Genomic DNA, 21,883 nt, shown 5'->3' with positions numbered 1-21,883 from the left:
TCTGCTGGCTGCTGCCCGGCAATTCTCCCTAGGAGAAACAAGCACATTACACCCTAAGAGGCGAAAAATAATCATCTGCTTTATATAGCTCACTTTTGGGTCTCTGGCTTGTCCAATCTTAATTTGACCTTGCATGGAAAAGGGAAAGCCAATACAGTGCTTGGTATCATAGCTAATCCACTCTTTAGTTTCACAACTTCAAAGGGACATGCCACTCATTCCCACCCAGAATGATCTTTTAGCAGGAATAAATCCATTCCCCAAATCTATCGTCATTTTTTTGCTTTAGCAACCTGTTTCCCCAGAAACACTCCTGGACTTTTGCAAAAGTGTCTGTTGATGATTTTTATTGTATTTTATTTTTATTTTTTTGCAAAGGTTTGGATTTTTTGTGAAAAGTGCACATATATTTTTTGGAGGGGAGTGGGGAAATAAAGCTATTTCCCTGGGGCTTCAGGAAAGATCCACCCAGTCCTAATTCTCATTTTACTCTAGAGAAAACACGAGGACTTTTCTTCTTTCTTCTTCTTTTTCTTTTTCAAGGCTGTCTTTTTGTTTCTTTTTTTTTTTAAGTTTTCTGTATCTGTCAGAATCTTGATTTCAGGAAAGCTTCATTTTCACTTCGTGACTGATGGCTGAACAGGTGGCTTCTGAATTTACAAGTGTCATATGAACAAGCCGTTTAGAAATGGACAATTTGCAGCTCACTTTCTCCTGCTGACAGCCCTTTTTTCTGCTGACAGATTCTTGCCTCTTCCAGCCAAATAAATTCATGGAGAATCTGCCCACGCCCCTTGTGTTGCCGCCCCCCGCTCCCCCAGCCAACAAAACATCATTAGGAGGGGGAAAAGAACAGAGCCCATCTCTTGAGAGCTGCTAGCCATGAAATGGAACAAACTTTACTGTTCAAGGCTTCTTTGCTCGCTCGGCCTCGGTGAGTATAATTTATAACAGGGGCAGGATTTCTCCTTAATCTTTTGTGGGGAGTTTATTTTTCTCCTGGGACTTAGATGTGGTTCATTGGTGGAGTGCTGCTATACCATGGCTTATGTCCCAGAACCAGGGCGCTTATTTCACTGAACGTATTGGGCTTGTTCAAAGATCAGGTCCACCAAAGCCCCCCAACTCCTTTATTTTTGTTTGGCCAGCGCTTTCCAGGATCCTTCTTAGGAACATTTCCAGCCAGGGACTGCTGCTGCTGAGTCCAAAGCCACCTCTGGCTATAATGTCCCTTGATGATTGCAGCAGATGGGGCTGTATATTTTTTGAGGCCAGTATAAAACACAGGGCTCCCCAACCTCATCCTGCCCCTGCCACTCTCCATTCACTCAAGCAGAAATCCAGGGTGCTCAGATGTTGGCAAGAAGGGCTGCTCCAGTCAACAGTGCCTGACACTGAATTGGCTCCCACATCGGCATGCTAAGGCAGGGCACTGGTTTACTGCCAAGGATGAGGGTATGTTGGTGATGCTTAAAGATTTCAAGAGACACATGCGCAGCTCAAGAACTGCAGAAACCCACTACAGCTGCTTTCTTGTCCCAGCCAATGAGAGATTCTAATACTAATGCCATGCACTTACATCATCTAGGGATCTGCCAATACTTTACCACACTAATGAAGCATCAGGATTCTCCTTGTAAAGGAAATTGAGTGCTCAGATATCAGGGGTTACTTATGAGAGAGAGAGAGAGAGATTTGTACGTTGAGTTACTAAGATCTGGACTTGCCTAGGGAGTCCTGACTGCTAAAGCCCTGCTCCGTTTCTCGCTCCATCAGGAGACTGATCACTGAGAAGGGATCAGCCGTTACATGGCAAAATGAGGTTATCTGAGGTATCTGCCGCACAGGAGGCATTTTCAAAATACCCTAACTGACTGGTCAATGGGGTTCATGTCAATAGGCCTCATGCTTCAGAGTGCCAGTGCTGTCTCCACCCATTTCAGCTGGAGATTGTACTTCCAGCTTGTTGCTATTTCTCCACTTAGTTTTAAGAAAATGGGAGATCTCATTCTTCAGATGTTGGCAAGGGATACAATTTCCAAAACCACCTCAAATGCCTAAGTCCCATTTTCAAAAGGGATTTAGCTACTTGGAGCTCAATTTTCAAAGACAGGTGCCTAAGGCTGCAGATAAGATTTTCAAAAGTTCATTGTCCCACTAAAATCAATGGGACTTAGGTAGCAAACCCATTTAGGCACTTCTAAAAATACCACAAGGCACCTATCTGTACCTACATGTACTCACATACCTTTGGAAACTTGCTCCCTAGGCGCTTTTGAAAATGTTACCTTTGACAGCCTGAGTGCTGCTAACTTTTAAATTTAGGCTTCAAAGTGCCTGAGTCGCTTTTAAAAATGGAGCTCAGGATCCTAAATCATGCTGGTATTTTTGAAACCCTTACCACATCTTTATAGGGACTGGATGGGGTTAGATGAATAGAGTTGGTGGGTGGATTGGAAGCATTTATCTAATCTAATCTATCTAGTCCTCACCCTCCTAGTACCTGAGTGCTTGTGTATATGGATAAAGGTGGATTGATGAGTGCATGGCTGGATGCATGAGTACATAATATGGCAGATTGGATGGGATGGGGAGGGACAAGGGTTGGGTGGAAGTGATGGGTGATTACATGGATAAATAACATCATCTTACTGAACATTTATATAGTGCTTTCCATCCAGAGATAGCCTTAAGTGCTTTACAAACCATTATAAATACAAAAATCACTTCAGCCAGCCACAGCAGCTATTTAAAAGTGCACAATGACACTACACAGCCATTTAGGACAGGAAGTGGAGAACTCCATACCCAGCTGAAACTGCAAGGGACTTTCTGATCAGCAGAACATCACCCATTTGGAAGTCGGTCCACACCAGTGTTCCCTGTAAACTGAGGGCTTGGGCAGCCACCCAGGAGAGGTTTAAATGCTGCCCGGTTGATTAGCAAAGGTCTCACCATGCCCACAGTTGGTAGCATGTGTTTCTACTGTAGTGCACATCCACACATACCTTGGTGTCTGTAACAAAATTTATTCTGCACAAGGATGAAAAAATTAGAGAGAACACTGGTCCAGATGTGCACAGGGACTCTTGAGGCAGAAAGCCTTGGATGTTAATGATCACAAATTGACCATAATTTGCCATTTGAAAGACAGGCACTCCCATGGCACAGCAACCCCACCATCCTGGTGGAGGAAGAGTTAAGCACTGACTGAGTGGAGAAAGTGAAGCCCCTATAGCTCTTTCAGTGCTGTTGACAGAGATGGACGTGAGCGTGGGGGATTGGTGAGGTGTGGATGGATGGGCAGTAGTTCAGTAGCTGGTTAGGGTGTGGATTGGGAGACAGATGGGTCAGCGATGAAGGAGCCAGATGAACATGATGGGGGGCTGGTGAATGAAGGAAAGACTCACACAGAGACATATTTCAGACCCTGAAGGTTGTTTCAACCGAATTGCTGAAGCTTCAAACCCTGTGAAAAGGGAGAGGTAGGAGGAGATCCAGCTCTTCTCCAGATTAGCTAACCTGTGCTGCCAAATCCCCACAGCCCCCAGACATCCACAGGGTGCATGTGCTGTACCCTGCTCTTGCCAAAATGCAGAGTTAAAAGGTCTACGAAGAGTCATAGCCGGTACGCAGGGAACCGGGAACCACAGCAGCAGGCCTTTCCTGCAACCTCCCCCTGCCCCTGCCTGCCTGCCTTGCTTCTTAATTCCCCTTTTCACACTTGCCTATATCCTCTCCTCCAGTGCGACTAGATTCCTAGGTCTGTCACAGACAGGGAAGTATGAGCGGTGGGCCACACTGCTTTCTTTCAACACAGCAGGTGAGAGACTTCTTTCAATATAGTAGTGAGCGACTCAATCCAGACTAATCCTATTAGCATCCTAATATTGCCACACACCCCTGTCCCTGTGCCAGTGATGTGTGCTGAACCGAGGCAGCCGTGTCCCGGGCTATCACTGAAGCCCACACCTTCAAACATGCCAAAGCCAGTCCCAACAAGACAAGGGCTACCCCACAGCAAATCTCAGCTCCCAGAGGGCCCACCCACTGAGATTTCCGCCTGTTTCCTAACTTCTCCAACAGGTGCAAAAAAGCCGAGGGTCTTGCTCAGCCCCTATACAGTGAGCCAGCAGCTCCAACAACGAGTCAGAAGCCAGCACCTTGTGTTGTTGCTCCTTGGACTCTTGCAAACACCCGTTACATATGAAGTCCATCCTATCAGGAGGCTGGTGTCCTACCCTGGCAGGGGACAAGACTCAGTGACCCAGTAGGTCTTTTCCATCTCTAACTAGGCTGCTCAGCCCTGCAGTCACCCTGGTTTTGAACAGGCTGGCAGGCAGTGAACCCGCTGGCAGAAACCAAATGGGTGGAATACTGTCCTCCATAACAACAGACAGACCCTTTCTTCGTCCCTGAACCTCCTCCCTTACCATCTCCTGCCTTCCAGAGATAGCACTGGCAATTCAGTGTATCACTGGTGTTAGCGTGCCATGACCATGTACCAGTCTCTTGGAATTCACTGCCCTTCCCTATCCTTCCCCTCTCCCTTTGGGCCGTAGCAGCCTGAGCACACTGGGTGGCACGTGAATATTATTTGTACTTCACCACCACAGTCAAATCCTCGAGCGGCAGGCAGGGATCTGTGCATGCTCAACTACTTCAAGAAGTCAGCTGATGTGGCTGCTTAGCACAGAAGAGGGAAATCCTCCCTGACCCTATCCCACACAGACCTGAACATCTCCCTAGGTGAGACCTGTTAAGAGCCGATGTAAAGACGTGCCAGAGGAAGCCAGACCAGTTAAATATACACAGCAAGAGAGCACACCTGGATCAAGTCAGATGCCACCATGCTCACCATGAATGCAGGCTTCAGAGAGCTCCACCAAACAGCTTAGTTCAAAAGTACCTGGCTGCATTAGAACTGAATCCATGGTGCAACTCATTGGCTGGTTTCTGATCCCTGTCTCTTGTGTATTACAGGCTTTCTGTTCTTGCACATCTGCACTTAATTCTGCTTAGTAGGAGGCTGATCCAAAGCCCACTAAAACCAGTGGAAATTTTCATCCTTGCTTCAACAGTGTGGATCAGGTTGTAAGCAGTGTTCCCTGTAACCTGAGCTCTTGTACAGCCACCCAGGAGAGACTTAGAAGCCGGCCAACTGATTAGCAGAGCACCGACAGCTAGGTTTTTTTGTTTCTACTGGAGGTGTACATGTGCACGTCCCTCAATGCACATTAAATTATTCTGCACACTTGTGGAAAAGATTAGAGGGAACATTGGTCCTAAGGGATCTCCCTGTCCCATGGACCTGACAGAAGCCTGAAGAGAGAAAATGAGACTTACAGGAACACCAGGCTCCTGCCAGCACAAGGTGAGTTAAAAGCGCCAAGTCCAGGCTTCTCTCAATCTCCCCGTCTGCCTTCCAGCCCCCGTGGTGTCCCACTGAACAGAAGCAGCATCTCTAAGCCAACACTGATGAAATCGTGTTGGGGAAGGAGCGAACTGGAGGACCTGACAGATCTCTCCTTTTGTACCGACCTGTCCTACGCATGCCTTCAACTCCCACTGCTCCAGTGACTCCAGGTGGTTTGAAGAATGCAGTTTGAACAATCTCCGCAGAATCAGCCCCATTTTAAATAGTGTTTACATCTCTGCACTCATTCCTTCCCCTCTCCACTGCAGTAATAAATGTCACTGCCCTCTCCTTCCATCTCCATCTCATACTCCCATCTTCACAACTCCTTCCAGCTCTCGGATTGTCTCCCTTGCTGTTTAATCACCCAGCAACCCCATATCACCATCCTCTCTCACCAACTGCTGTGCTGGTGCAGGTCCATACAAAGAGGTTCTGATGCCTAGTCTACACTTGAAACTTGCCAGAATAGCTACATTGATCCAAGATATGATTCTTTTCCCCACTCCTTAAACAATGTAGCTATACTGCCAAAAGCTCTAGGGTAGTAAGCTATACAAGCAAAAAATGAGCTTTTGCCAGTATAGCTTATTTCATTCAGGGCACTGATATAAATGCCACTGGAAAAAGCACGCTTTGCCAGTATAACATCCATCTCCACTAGAAGGTAGTGGAGTATAACATCCATCTCATTCTAGTGTAGACAAGGCCTAATACAGAGCCTTCAGCTGAGTGCCCCAGTGCATATAGGTTTGGTTTACTATGTCCATTGTCTTAGATTGTGAAGTGCTCAGAAACAGAGCTATGTTCTTTGTGTCTTGTACAAATGATCACCAATATAAATCCATGCCAGAGAATATTTAACTGGAAAGGAAAAATGATATGGTGAGTAAAGCCCAGGAAAGGGACTTGGGAGATGTGGGTTCAATTTGCCATGAACCCCTTAGACTACCTTAGGCAAGTCATTTCATCTATCTGTGCCTCAGTTTCCCTTCTGTACACTGGAGATAACAATGCTCCCTTTCTCTGTCTGGTCTAGCTAAAGGACTGCCTCTTACAATGTGTTCATATTGGGCATGGCACAATGAGTCCCGGATCCTGTTGCAGCCTGTATATTGTGATACAATCAACAATTATAGCAGAGACTATTCAATAGAAACAAAGCACAGGTAAAGCTTAGAGTTGGTCAAAAATATCAATGATTATTAAAGATAACAAATAATAATTTTCCTATGAAGAGTCTTCACTTTCCAACCAAAACAAAACAGAGAATTTCAGCCGAAATGAAAACATTCCATAAAACAAGCTGGACAAAAAAGTTCTTCTATTAAGAAATGTTTCTACCCACTTTCACTGTGGTCCCAATATCTATAACACCTACGTACCGTTTGGTTTACACAATTCATTTTTTGCTCATTTCTAAGGGCCTTGTGCATGAGTTTGTTGACACCAGGGATGCAGGTCTTGGAAGTCTGTCTCGATCACCCTCACCAACTCTGTAACATGGGCCACATTCCATCGAAGTCTCTGTGGGTCACAGGTGCCTCCCCATGTATTCAGGCCATCAGCGTTTATTTTTAGCAAGTGAGCATTACCAACCGAACACTCCTGCCATTAGGGAGAGAGATGGGTTTGAATGGTGAGTCCTCAGCGTGTATTTCTTGCATCTCCCTTGGGGTTGGTGCACACATCCTTTGGTGGACTTGTTGGCATGTACATGGTCATGTGTTTGCTTGTGAAGAGGCAGAATGTTTTCACTGTGGCCCTGAACATTCAAGTTTGTGGGTGGACTTCAGTATCTTTGGAAGTTGGTTTCACTATGTCAGAGGGATTTCTTAATGCATTCTGTTATGCTTCGGAGCATGTCTCCAGGTATTTGGAAATGAATGGGCTTCGTTTTATGAATGAGTTTCACAACTATATACATGTACTTCACTAGTACATGAGCGTGTTTCTGTAAACCTATATGTTTCACTAACTTTGGATACCACTATGTTTGAAAAGCAAGTTTTACACTATTAGTGGGTTTCACAATATTTGGCATCTGTTTCACCTTATTTGGGCTTGCAGTTTTTCTTCTTTGTGTAACATTTGGTGGATACATTATTTCTTTGTGTTTCACTATACAGGGTACTTGTATATATGTCTCTTTATATTTGTGTTTCTCTCTATGTTTCTTTGCACTTCTGGTGAAGTGGTTGTGTGAGCATGTTTTACGGTACTTAGTATTTGTTCTGGATTCTGTCTTTTTTCTGTGTGTTGGTATATTTCACTGGGTGTGTGTTTTTCTCTAGCTATTTTCTTTTTCCCCTTTGCATGTTGTAAATGATTCTCTGGTTTTGTGCATGTGTATATATGTCTCCTTGCTTTGATTGTCTGGAGTTTTGGGTGAAGGAGGTGGGGAGGGAACTGTTTGTCATTTTGCTTTGTATTTATCTTTGGATGTTTTTCCTATGTTTGCATAAACTGGATGCAGACTACAATTTGGTGATGAATTCTATGAATACTAATCTTAGGCTACCCTTGACCCTGAGGTCAGGTAAAGATCAAAATCAAACCATTTAATATTTTCCTTTTGCAGATCAATAGAAGCATAAATTCACTCTCAATGACAACTATAATTCCAAACAGATCTATAGGAAGCATGCGTGCATTTCCAGGATGAGCCACTCATGCACCAGTTGGGGAGCATTAAAAAAAAAAGAGTTTCTCAGCTTTTTCTTTTTTTACCACTGACTCTCTTTTGCCTTTTTTTTATTGCTCTGAAATGCTATTTTCAGCAGCTGCTGTCATATAAATATCTCTTGTTTTTCTTCTCCTCTTTCCCTCCTGGTGAAAAGGGCAGGGGACCTATTGAAAATTCTGCTTTATCTCTTTCAGGAGAGTTCAAGTGCGGGTCGAACAATCGATTCCTCCTCCTTTTCTTTTTTAAGTTTCCTGTCGTTCTTTTGCCCAGATCAGCATTGAAGGAAAATAGGAAGGGCAGCTTTGTGTATGTATAGCTAGCTATACACCCAGAGAACGCATGTGTCCGAGAGTGTATATATTTTTTTTTCCATGCGAATACATACCAAACAATGAAATATTTTTGTAGCTAAACTATCATAAAGGGAGAAAAAAGCTGGAAAAGTTTGGAAGTGGCATTTGGCTCTAACGTGGAATATTAACCCTTCCAACATTTTTCATCTAAGAATTGCACAGGCTTTCAAGAGAATGCTGTAAAATCTTAGTTCCTAATTTTGTGTGTGTGTGAGGGGGAGGGAAGGGTTATTTTGCAAGTAGCATTGTTTCACAAAGAAATTCAGCCAATCTGCTGGTAGTCCACAAATATTTAAAACTGCATTTAGTCTAAAAAGGTATCTTCACACATTTTTATCAAACCCAAAAAGAAAAAAAACAGAAAAAATTTAAAAAGGCAATGAAACAATTAATCTGCCTGGATTTTCCACCTCACAGAACAATCTATTTAAGAATGCCTGAAATAAAGTGGAATGTGGTTTTGGACATCGCCCCCCTCCCTTTGCCCCCAAAAGCTCTCTCTGAAAACTCCATGTTTATGGAGAAACATTAAAAACAGGAGTAAGTCCCACCACCCCCTTAGCAAAAAAGGCACCCTAAATGGGGGCGGGGGGGGGCGAGGGGGTTGCTTTGTGTAGGAAATAAAGACCGTAAAGTGAGGACTTTTATTGCTGGCAATCAGAGTATTGCTGCTGGCAGTGGCTAAAGGTGGAAAGCAAAGATGATTTAATTTATAGAAAGGACAAAGATGTCATGTAGCAGATTTAATCATTGAAAAGAAAAAAATATTTAAAAACTTCAGCTAACATCATAATTTACATTTTGGGATAATAAAGAAGGGTGGAATAAAGAAATAACTGGAAAAAACTGAAAGGGTGAACAAAAATGAGGGAAGATAAATAGATTTGCCTGTAAAACTAATAAATTTAAAAACAAAACCAGAAAGCAAAACACAGCCCCTTGAAAGTGCTGGTAAAATGGACCATCGATTTTGGAATTCATCTGCATTTTGTATTTTAATAATGCTTACTCTCTCTCTCTCTCTCTCCCTCTCTCTCTTTTGCAAAATATAAAAGCTGATCTGATAAATATTAATTTGAACCATCATAATGTATTTGAAAATTCCAGCTAAAATGTCACCACATGGAACATTAATGTAATATTTCAAGGCCCTGAGAGCAATACTCATATTGATTGCATTTATTTCACTCTAGGGAGGAGAAATAATTCTTCAGTGTGGGACACATCTGGTAGCCAAAGATGCAAAAGGCTGAGGGTAGAAATGCAAAATTATATGGAAAATTTATAAATAAATAAATAAATAACCCAAACCCAAAACAAACCAAAAAGTCCAAGTGAAATTGACACACACAGCCCCTAGAATCAAATTTTGGTTGCTACAAATTTTTTTAAAATCTCACTTCTCTTTGCATTTTTAGCTTTTGGTAAATAAGAAAAACAGCTAAAAATACACCCAAATTTAACCAGGATTTTATTAATATTATGGCAGGAAAATCAGCAGCTTCATCTACACTATAAAGGAAGAATGTGTGATTGGATTTGCTTATTGGAAACACAAAAGCACGACTGAGAGGACAGCAAAGCAGAAAGCCTGCAAAACTTTGACAGAGGGGCTCTCTTTCGGGGAGCCTCCTGTGAGGCTCAGGATTCAAAATTTGACAGAGCGGAAGCCTGGACATGTGTGAAACAGGGGCTATTTTCCTGCAATTCTGCAGGAAAATAGGAGCACGGAGACACGCTGCCTGTCTGGAGTTCCATAAAACAGATCTTTTCCTTGTCATTAAGAATATTGATGTTCATTAGGCCCGGGCGTCAACGAGTCTTTGTGCAAATGAAACGAAATCTGAGTCAAATTGTGACCCTGAGTCCAACACATAACCGCAGACTTGCTGGGATCTGGCGATTCAGTTGCCCCCACCAGCACATTCACAGACAATCCCTTTCCTAAGACAAAAATCTACCTAAATATAGTAATTGGTCCTAAATGACAGTTCCAGGAATGACAAAAAATTGTGCTTGGTGGAGATAGGAATTATAATACAGGGGGAGCAGAATAGGGTGACTTTGGGGTGGTCTCTCAAGACAGATGCTTCCCTACTATCTTACTTCCCCACTAGCCCAGATTCTGGACTACCACCAGCTGTTAGGAGGTAAAGTTCTTTTTTTGATATAGGGCTTTGCTGGGTGCTTGAGGTTGATTTTCCTCCTGTACAAATAGCTGGCTAATAAATGAAGCTTGAGCCCCGTAATTCACTGCAAGCCGGTTTGATGGAGCCCTTTTAGTGTGACGGGTGCTTTTCGGCGCTAACGTCTCGTTGATATTAACAGTCGTGCACATGGAGTGAAATCTGCAATATATAAACCAACGGCTTGCTAAATATTTCTAGGATTGCACGTCTCACTGTCCCATTCATTTCCTTGACCTTTCATAGGGGTAATGGGGAGAAGGGGGAAGGAGAAGGAGGTGCTGGAGCATGGTACTTTCCAAAATGTGAACATGGTGCAGCCAAACTGGCTCCCCCAGACTTGGATGCTGAGGCTTGGAGCTAAGGACCTGTTCCTTTCACGCCTGCATTTCATAAAAATAAATAAAGAGAAACCAGCTCTGGCAGCGGGCAGGCTTGCTTGAGCATTGTCTGAATAGGGACTGGCAAACATCTCTCCATAAGAGCCTGCTCTGCCACGAACATGCACATCACTGGGTTCATCCCTTATTCTGGATCAACACAACAGCCAATTTGATCACTATATCCCAGCAGACTCCATGCACAGCTGTTTCTTAGGGAGGGTACCACGACCTAGCAATAAAAGAAAAGAATAAGCCAAGAAGATGCCTGGATTCTGTTCCTGGCTCTGCCACTGATTTGCTGTGTGATCTTGGGCAAATCATTTTCCCTGTGCCTCAGTTTTGCCCCACCTGTTAAACAAAACAAACGTGTAACAAACCCTCCTACACTAAACCATGATGAGGCTTAGTGCTTGGAAAGCACTTTGAGATCTTTAGCTACAAAACATGACAAAAAGAGGCAAGTATGGTAACTGAACCTTAGATAACTGGGCTTTGCAGAAGCCCGGTGTGTAGGAAGATACCACTCCTATACCTGCAGCATGATGGGGGGCAGCTGGTGTGGAATTCTGGGGCTCTACAAAGAATAGGGGTGGTGCTGGCACTTGGATAGAAGGTCACAGCTCCGATGTGGCACGATGACATTTGGTCTAATAACTGCACTGAGCTGATGGAGTCTGGCAAACGACAAATCCTTTCTTTGTGCTTGTCTCATTATTCAGCCCTTAAATGGTTAAACACCCTCTGTGTTCACTTAAACTGTCACTTTGCAGAGCTGCCAAAATATTTTGATGGCTTGTACCAGATCTCCTTGGCAGACTGTTCTTTCAGATGAATGAGAGACTTTGGACTGCCTAGCAATGAATAATGCATAACCAAGGCGCCCCCTACTGACTACCAGGATCCTTAGCAGAGTTACAAACCTCAAAGTTGCAACACAAAACCACAGAAGGTCTCATATTAGGTACTTCTGAACAAGTCCCCAAAGGATGTTTCTCTCTATATATCCATATCTTACTGCCTCCATTCAAGATGGAATTGGGGGGAGATCTTTCCATATGCCTGCAGATCTGCTTAGGTGACAAGGAATCAGTCACAGTTAAAGGAAGATGTTTATAGGTAAATGATGGTGAATTTCGATTTTACCATACACCCGCAAACTAAGAAAAGATATTTCCATCAATAGCAATCAAAATGTACAGACAGGCAAAGTAAGAAAAATGCCGCCTGAGAACTTATTAGAGTTTGATTTAAGGATATTGACTTTGCATATTTTGACGTGTAATGTTGACAATTTAAGTTGTAATGGTTATAAAATTTGAACTTTTTGAATCTCGGTGTATATGGTCATTAAATAATTATCATCAAAGGCCACCTCCCCCACTGTTTGAGCATTCCATAATTTCTTGAAACTGGGAAAATTTAAATTGATAAAAATCAGGAAAAAATGCTTAAAATCAACATAGATAAATGTCTGACAATTTTTTTAAAAATAACTGAATTTTTCCAAGCCTAGTTAAAGGACTTTGGACAAACTGCGCTTGCAGGCTATATATCACTGGTAGTAACTAGAAGCACTGAAGTGGGGCATTATAGAATGATGCATGTGTTAGGAAATGGTCAGACTTTAAAACGAAAGAACCACATACACCCTAAGGGACACCTATGGGCTCAGATCAGGTCTGAATATAGCCCAGGATTTTTGAAGCCCTAAGTTCCTTGGAGATTGGATTCCAACATGAAAGCTTTAGGAAATGTCCTTCTGGTTGAACCTGAAATAGAATCTGGGACGGGCTTAGCTCAGATCACCAAAGTCAACCCAGCAGGATTCTGGTTCAGTAGGGTGACCAGATGTCCCATTTTTAAAGGGACAATCCTGTATTTAAGCCTTCCTGCGGGTGTCCTGGCTTTTTTTTAAAAATGGGCCATCTGTCCTATATTTTCTGTCTCTCCCTTCCCATCAGTACTGGTGGGTCCTACTGCTGGCTGTATCCGTGCTGGCCAGCTGCCCACCCACCAGTGGTGGGCGGGGGAAGGGCCCAGTGGCTGATGATGCAGGTGGGAGTGCAAGGCTTGGGGTCGGGCAAAGCTGCAGCAGGCAGGGCTGGCTGCTCTCCCAGCCGGTCCATGAGTGCAGTCCCTCTTGGCCTACAGACTCTCACTCCACACCACCACCACCATTTCCAGCCAGCACTGGCTGCTTGCTGTGATGGCTGGTGAGCGTGGGCTGGCCATGACCAGTTACGTGTCACATTTGCTGCCCACCCGTCGGCCCCTTTACATGCTTCCCCTCTCGCTGTCCTCTCCCTGCTTTGCTTATTCAGCCCCCACTTTATGCTGCTCCTCAACATCCCTCCCGCTGGCAAGTTGTGTCCCAATCATGGCACTGTGTGGAGAACTAACCCCCGGTCGGCTCATTCAGCCCACCAACAAGCTGACTGGCAGGCTCCTTCCTTCCTGCACTGTCCCTGTCTGGGCTGGTGCCCAGGGAAAGCACAAGACTCTACTATGGCCAAGGACACTGACCAGCAGAAGGAGCCAAGCCCTGCATGTGTCAAAGCCCCGCACACCGCTGGCATGGGGAAGCTTCTTCCCCCCTCTCCTAAGCTTTGGAGTGGCAAGAAGGAAGCTATTTCCACCCTGTTTGTGCCCCAACCCTGCAGGCTCCGCAGCAGCCCCTCAGGGAAGAGCAGAGCACCCTCTTTGCACACTGCCCCTAGGTCCTGCCCCCAAGGCATGTGGGGCTGCACCCTTCCCTGCTGAGTCACCTCTCTGGCTGGGTTCGCTGAAGCCCCTGCAGACAGATTCTTTCAGCCACGGTGCACAATGCATCCTAAGGGCTTAACCCCTTCCTGCCCGCGCTGTAGCCAGGGTACAATAGGTGGCTGGGTTATGTCAGTGGCCAGCAGCAGTTTGGAGGTATTAGCAGCCTTTCAGCACTGTGCAGGCAGGAAGGGACAAGCTGCTTCCAGCCACAGGGGAGCGGGGTGGAGGATGCAAGGAAAGAGATTACTTTTCGAATACACAATCCAAATCATCCCTACCTGCACACCCCCACCCCTCTGCAGCTGGTAGCAGCTCCCATCCCTTCCCTCCCACACAGTGCTGAAAGGCTGCTGCTGGCCATGCTCTGGTATGAACCCAGACAGAAATCTGAGGAGGGTGGGTGTGACCCTGCATGCCCTCCATCTGTTGCCTTGAGAAGACGCCAGGTACCCGGAGAAGTGGGTACATCCCAGGAGCCCAGCCAGGCATGGAGGGTGGAAAGCACTGGGTGGGGAGGTTGGATCCGGTCAGCCAGTCACTCACATGTGTGTATGTGTGTGTCTCCAGCTACGTGGTATTTCTTTTTAATACAGGCTCAGTCAACTTATATTAATTTGAATGTTTGTACTGCATAGTTTTGATTGATCGCCACTGAACTTGCTTCAATACGAGTAATTTACCAGGTGTCCCATATTCAGCACAGAGAAATATGGTTACTTGAATCATGCCCCCATCCCCACAGGAGTCTCTCTGCCAGACTCAGCTCCTGGGGAGTGTCCTGAGTGGGAAAAATCAATTCCCCCACAGCCAGCCTAAGCCTGCTACCTTGCAAATTGTGTGTCCAGGGAAGTGAACTGTGCTGCTTCCTCTGTGGTGGTGGAGGTGTGAAAGAGAGAGAATAACCCCTTCCCACTCAACTTCTGTGCTCGATACACTCCATCACAAAACCCAAGTGCTTTTGGAAAATTTCTTTTAGGGGGTAATGCAGGCCTATATGCAGGGGGGTGGGAAGGGTGCAAAAGCACCCCCATGGTCCTCTCAAGTAAGCATGCTCTGGCTGGCCAGGGGAAGGCAGGAGCCTCCCTCCCCCATGCTCATACCAGCCAGGGGAAGGCTGGGGCTGATTTCCCCACTTACTTGGGGGAACATGGGGGTGCATTCACACCCTTGTGGTCCACATTTACAAAAAAAAGCACACATACCTTCCCCAGAAATTCCTGAGTTCAGGCCTGTAATGCCTCTGGGACGCAATGAATGAGTCCAGCCTGGATTGTCTGGATCCACCCCAGGCTGTGTAATGGTGGTTCTATGCATGCATAGTTCTGAGTGCCCTCTGATGGTAGCTCTAGTTCTCGTTCTACCGATCGTTGGTGATCCCTTGGAGTTCAAGGATGATTATCTTCCAAAAAATGATTGTCAATGATCGCTGGTGGATGCACAAGTGGGTAATGAGACTGATCTGTGCTACATAGTTCTTATCGTAATTAGGGCAGACACTTCCCAAGGGAAGGGGCAGATCTGGATTGGTAGGCTGGGCTACAGCATCTTCTTTACGCCTTTCTCATTTTTCCGATTCCTGTTATCTCCATTGGATCTCGAAATACTGGGATCCTTGCCACAAGATGCTTTTCCATTTTGGTGGGTCGAGGACTTGGGTTTCCCATGAGTTTATGTCAAGATAGCACTCCTTTGTGTTGGCTTTGAGGGTGTTTTCAAAGCCCCTTTTTTGCCCACCCCTTGTCCGTGGGCCATGGGTCAGTTGTGAGAACATGACCTGCTTCGGAAATCGATTTTCTGGCATTCAGAGAACACAACCTACTACAGAAGATGCTTTGGATCTTCACAGGAAGCAAGGTAGGTAGGTGCTCTAAAGGGTGAAAATAAAGCCGGCAGATTGCTCCATGCTGTGCTCAGTAGCTGGGAGTGTGACTCTTAGCACCAGTTCATCGAGTGGTGGGTTCATGTCATTCTTGATAGCTGAATCCAGGTGTTGGCGCATTAGTGTGAGGCTCTTATCCTTGTGTGGGGCTGGCAGTGTGAATCTTGGCATTAGCCTGAGGGCGGTGGAGCGCACTGCTGGGAGAGCTATGCACTGGAATCAGATTCCTCCTGCCCTCCCAGGCACAGACGCTGGACCCTTGCCACATTTCATAAAGTGATGAGCTGATCAACTCCAGATACCGTGTTTTAGGGTCAGAGCAAAGAAGGGGAGCCAGAAATCCCCTGACACACAGCTCAGGTAGAAATGCCAGTGTGATCCTGGGCTTTGACCCCTTTGCAGAGCTGGGCTACAGCCCAGATAAAGCGAGGGGATGCCTTGTGCCCTGGGAGGTTGCAGCCTTTATTCTCCATTCCATTTTCCCACAGGGCCAGAAAGGTACTCCTTGTGCCCTTCAGCTGGACACAAGGGGACAGGAACCCAGCCCCTGCCAGACTCCTGCTCATCCAGCTGTGTTGCCAGAGGGATGAGGAACAAGTCTCCCTTTTCCAGGCATTCAGCTTTCCCAGGTCTTCGGGATGGAGCATGATGCCTTCTGTGGGAGCCAGTGTGGAAAATTCACAAGCCAGTTCTGGCTCCAGCTCTTGGCAACCTGGGATCTCCCTTTACTTGAGGACTTGCATATTATGAAGCTGGCCCTGGTCCCTTCTGCTTGGGGTTACATCGGTGTCATCAGCAGCATGGCCGCAAGGGCAGTGCAGTGCTCCCAGAGCCCATGCAGAGGCAAGAACAGGCCTGAGATCTTGGGCCATGTTTTCAGGAGTCAGGCTCTACTCCCCCTCTGGTCTGTATCCCATTGCTCCCTGACCCTCTCTCATCTGTCTCTTACAAAGTTCCGATCCAAGTAACGGGGGCAGAGCCGAGGATGCAGCCAAAAGGCTTCCAAGGACTGTGCTCCAGTAGGAGCAGAGAGGGTGAACACCCTGGCCTTTCACCTTGGGGACTGGCATCCAATGACGGTTCGAGTCCCTGCTGGATAAGGTTTCTCCTTGATCTCTCCTCTTCAGGACATTAGTGCCCAAGTCTGACCCGACTGGCAGCCTCAGCTTAGAGAGCCAGGACTGGCAGGGCGGGTCAGGAAGGAGGCAGTGCAATGCAGCAGGGTGTCTCCAGGAGCTTGCATGACGTTTGCCAGCTGCGACAGGCTCATGCGTTATGAGATGCAGACTAATGTCCAGTGCTGTCAGCGGGAGGCTGCTCTTTCTCTCTAGGGATTGTGCATACCCCAGAAATGGGCCTTAAATGTGGACTCCAGGATTCAGACTCCTCCCAGGCCCAGAGCATTTCACCTGGAGATCATTTGGTGTTCCTTTTGCCATGCTATATTTGCCAGGGGCTTTTCCCAGGAACTTGGGGAGTTGCTTGTGGGGCTGAGAGAACAAACAACTGGGTCTTGGCAAGACATTTCTGCACATGAACAGTAGAATTCCACTAGTAGCCCAGCTCCAGTGAAATCTAGATACTATCCTTGACTCCTGGTGGCCAAGGGGGCCCACGAGACATGTAAGGACAGATGCAGAGGAACTGGGTTTTCTGCAGCATCTGAATGTGCAAAGCTGTGGCATTCCATCAAAGGAGGCAGAGGAACAGCGTGTGAGTACCCATCGTGAGCACCCTTCACACCTCTCAGACAAAGAAAAGGCCCAGTGGGCACAGCACAGTACCAGAGGGCAGTGAGTCAGCAGCACATAACAGCCCCAGTACCAGGCACCTGCCGCCAGCTTCTTGGAAGGACCGGCATTACTCGACAATGCTGCCTTTGGCATTGTGGTCTCCAACATATGAGCCGCAGCTGGGCAGCAGGCAGCTCACCTTTCAGCCCTTAAGCAAGGCAGCCTGGCTGCTTAAAGTCCTAGTCCAGCTAAGGCCCAATAGGCGTTCACTGCCTAGCATGGTCCTGGCAGCAGTGTCACCAAAAGATTCCAATACAGCTGCCCTCCCCTTATGGGTGTGCCGGCCCCAGAGCCTGTGCATGTGCTACTGTCATCAAAGACAGAACATACCATCCTGGCCCACGCCTTGGAGATTACACCACGGCTTTTTATTTATCCCTGGATGATGCCCATGCATATTCTACATCCTGATACTGCAGAGCTCCATTCCTACCTGCCTCGATGAGCTCATCGCTTTCTACATCCTGCACTCCGCCCAAGCTCACACCTCTCCTCTTTCTCCTTCCCTTACTCCCGTTTCCAAGTGGGCCCTTAGGTCATGAATGGGATCACAATCCATATTCTCCTAGTAACCTTCTGTCCTCCTTCAGATCTCCCGTAGAAACCCCACATGACGCAGAAGCCGCATGCATGCCGGTGGTGGGTAACCTGTGGCCCACATGCAGCCCACTCAAGTTCTATGCGTGGCCCATGAGACATTTTGTTTACTATTGTCCATGAACAGAGTTGCCAGATTCGGCTGGTTTCTGTCCACATAGGGTTTTTTCCCCCTACTGGTATCACTAAAATGACATGAACATAAAGCAAGGGCACATGAAGCAAGGGGCATGCTGATTGCACACAACAGGACTGCAAGAGCCATGTGTTCCTCTACATCCAATCAAAGCACTGCTATTGTTCAGTTGGCACCACCTACAAATGCCAGGTACACAAGCGCAGTGAGCAAAACTACACTCTCCCGGGAGACCATCTTGGTTACGACAATCTCATGGCCCACTGAGATGAAGAAGGGCCACTCATGCAGCCCCCTCATGAGCCTGGGTTGCCCATCACTGGTGCATGCCATTGCACCCACAGCTACCTGTGCTACCAACACTTCATGGTGAGCCTCTCTTGGGCTCTGCGATCTCCAGGCTCCCTCTGAAGCCAGTGGGACTTGGGGGCACACAAGGAATGGCCAATCCTTGGATTCTCCGCTCTGTGCATTAGACACGCCGTCTGTTGTATATTTTCACTACTGCAGTATACGCCGTAGCCTTGACTGCTATTCATCTAGTTGGCAGCCTGAGTGTGCACAGGCAGCACTGCTGAATAAACAGAGGCTGCTGCCCCAAGGAACTCACAAAGAGACCACGAGACAAGAGAGGCAGCAGTATGTGGGAAAGAAAGGGAGAGAGATGACAACATGAGAGAGCATAGGAGAGCTCAGGGGACACGTGCTGTCTCTATATTACTTGCTTGATATTTTAAAATTATCTCAAGTGTGAGAGCAGACAGAGATGGAGCAAGGAGGTAACAGGGCATTGCACAACAAAGACAAAAGTTGGCTCTGTGTAGATGGGTGATGCACTGTGGAGCAATCCAGAGTGAAACATGAGAAATCAGTGCTGCACGGGAAAGCAAAGGTCCACAGCAGAAAGGAGGAGTGGCTCAGAGGAGATCAATGATCCAGTGTAGGCCAGCAGAGAAGGAGTGATGCAGGGAGCAGCGATGCTGTGCAGAGCAGTAGGAAAGCGGGGAGCAGGGATGCAATGCATAGAAAATTGATGGGGAGCAGTGACGTGCAGCGCAATTGGGGAGCAGTGATATAGTGCGGAGCAGTGGTACATAGTTGCTGAAAGAAATGCGTTTTGATAGGAAGGGAAGTTTTCCTTGCTTGGGGCCCAGCAAGACAGAGGCTATTGGAGGATTCAGAGTGGCATGTAGAAAGGCACATGTGGGAGCAGAGCCAAGGAGAGACAGAGTGTGGGCTGTGAGAGGGTCAGAGAGATGGAGATGTCCAGGAGGCTGAGTGAAGCTATGTACTCAGCCAGTACTGCCCAGCTTACTGAAGAGGAAGAGCCTCATGCTGTCATGTTCCCTGGCTCTCTAGCACATCCCATTTCCCATCAGAAAATGTGAGAGGCATTGCTTGTGGGCACAGGGCTCTCTTTGGCCATGTCCCGACTTGGCACTTGGCCTGGTGTACCAAAGCTAACAAAGGATTTGGGCACGGCCAGCATGAACTCAGTACAGGGAGCCACATGCTGGGGTCAAACGCTGCTCAAGAAGATGAGCAGGTGGGCCAGCATGGGGGCACGGGTGAGAGAAAGATAATCACAGGCACCTATTTATCCTCCTTTTGCTTGGCTCCTAGTGTCAGCATTTACACTAGTACGAAGTGCTACCCAGAATGAGTGGAGGGTTCTGAGTCAGTTGCATTTCACACGCAGGAGCATGGAGCAAATCAAGCCTCAGAAACAGCCCCATCATCTGTGACTGTCAATGGGGAAACTGAGGCAAGGAGCTTTGCCCAGAGACAGCTAGAGGCAGAGTTGAAATTAGAATTTAGAAGTCCTAGGGTCTCATATAACACATGGGGAAACATGGTCCCTGGTGCCTAGTCCACATCTCCAGAACAAGACGCTGCATGCGTACTGAGGATTTGGGAAACAGCCGAGAGATCTCCGCCTCTTGTCAATAGCCTCCTGCCTGCTCTGGTGGAGAGCTGCCCCTCCAGCGGATGTTCACTTGGCATGTCAATCCATGCTGCAGATGCCTCCTCCTTGCAGGTTGAGTTCCATGGGTTTATAGCCTTTGAGTGATCCTTAGCCTTGGCTCTCACCCTGCAGGGCTGCATGGGACCAGAGCTCTGTCCACTGACAAAGAGTTGCTCCATCCAGGCTCTGCAGGAGAGCGTGACCCCAGAACAATGCGCAGGGATGTCACACAGGCCCTGGGAGAGCTGATGCCTTTACCACAAGCTCTGTTCCTGAGGGGCCCTGTGCTCTTCCCTCTATTCCCCTCCTGAGCCAGGTGGGCAGGTGAGAGCCTTCACCATGTTACTGCACCTGGGTGTGGGGGTGCTGAGCAGGCCAGACAGGTTCCATTAAGCTTGAGTTCTTCTGACAGCAATTTGTTGCATGGGCTGTGTTCAGGCAGACTTGAGAGCCAGCCTCATTCTGCCTTTGGCACCATGTTCCCTATCTCTGGCTCCCAAGTCCAGCCCAGCCAGACTCCTGCAGGAAGTTAAGTCACTGTCTATCCTAATCAAACCAGCACTCCTACAAGCCAGCCACGCTCCATCTCGGTCTCCCTCTCTGCTCTCTTTGTTCACCCAGGTCAGGGCTAGGACTAGAATCCCTCCCAGGGGTAGCCCTTCTCCCTGTCACCTTTCCCCCTTTGTTCTCCAGCTCAGCTCACAGGTCCTGCCTGCTGGGTTTCCTGCTGTTCAGTGTGGATTGGTCAGTTACTGAGGTGTCTCTATCTTTCAGGATCCTCTGTCAAACTGGGTCAATTTCAGCCTGCTCTAGACAGCTGGATGACTCATGCCTACCTATATCTCTTGTTGTGCCCTCACAGGGACTTGGCCATTCCCTCACCTCCGGGTAGGCATGTGAGGTGTAGGAGGAAACTGAGCCCCGCCTAGGAATCATACAACTATTACCCCTCAAAAATCCCATTTTACTGCATTTCACAGCAACTCGGCACCCTGCCTCAGAATGGAAGCCAGGCCACCTGTAAAGGACAATGCAATGCAGCATAGTTGGAGGGAGGCCAGGGCCTGAAATGAAACCAACTCTCCCTTTGCTCTGAAGAGATCCAGTGTTGTTCCATGCGCATGAACCCCACATGCCCTGGCCCCGATTCAGCAAAGCATCGAAGCACGAAGTTACTGTGAAGCAGCTGCTTGAGTGCTTTGCTGACTGGGTGTGGGGAGGGTTGGAGCTCGGAACAGCAGCAGAATGGCCTGCAGCAGACAGCATGTTCCTCTTACAAAAGCCTGTAGGCTGGATTGGCACCCTTGCCCCGAGCTGCGAGACAGATCTGTATTTAAACTGGGACACCTAGCTGCACTTGGCCTCTGGGAACCTCGCAGTAGTTTATCTCCTGCTGTGTCAGACCTTTGCTTAATGCGTCCATTCTTCTCCGCTCAGCCTGCGCTGACACTGCTTTGCCGTCTCCCCTGCTGGCTCTGCCTTGGAAGAGCTGCCTTTTTGGCTGGAGCCATCTGAAGACGTGCTCAGACCCTTGTTCTCCCTGGGGCAAACCTTCCAGAGGATGGCAGAGCCACTTAGCTTGCTGGAGGCCTCCCACCTGTGGCCATGCCTTAGGCAGGTGTTAAAAAGGGAAACCCTTTTTAAACAGCTCAGCACATGTTTACAGCACATTAAGTTGTTACCATAACACCCACAAGTCCTGTTTCTGCCACAGCTCCACTACCC

At 47.3% G+C, this 21,883-nt stretch overlaps 2 long non-coding RNA genes across 3 annotated transcripts in view; one reads left to right on the top strand and one right to left on the bottom strand.

Annotated features, from left to right (window-relative positions):
• Positions 1 to 239: 239 nt before the first annotated feature.
• Positions 240 to 10,543, top strand: LOC106732289 (uncharacterized). Its single transcript, XR_012897346.1, has 3 exons — positions 240 to 934; positions 6,841 to 7,055; positions 9,945 to 10,543. It is a non-coding gene; the product is annotated as an uncharacterized LOC106732289 (long non-coding RNA).
• The window catches only part of LOC142819441 (uncharacterized), an 89,726-nt gene continuing 74,733 nt past the window's right edge, over positions 6,891 to 21,883 (bottom strand). The window contains exon 6 of one of the 2 annotated variants that reach the window (XR_012897345.1): positions 6,891 to 7,024. This is a non-coding gene — a long non-coding RNA (uncharacterized LOC142819441). Of the gene's footprint in view, positions 7,025 to 10,690; positions 10,804 to 21,883 lie in introns of those variants that run through there. The other variant, XR_012897344.1, reaches the window with a different exon arrangement.

Source organism: Pelodiscus sinensis, chromosome 23 (genome assembly GCF_049634645.1).
Source record: "Pelodiscus sinensis isolate JC-2024 chromosome 23, ASM4963464v1, whole genome shotgun sequence".
In the NCBI taxonomy this organism is placed as follows: Eukaryota; Metazoa; Chordata; order Testudines; family Trionychidae; genus Pelodiscus; species Pelodiscus sinensis.
This window is presented reverse-complemented; position numbering and strand designations above follow the sequence as displayed.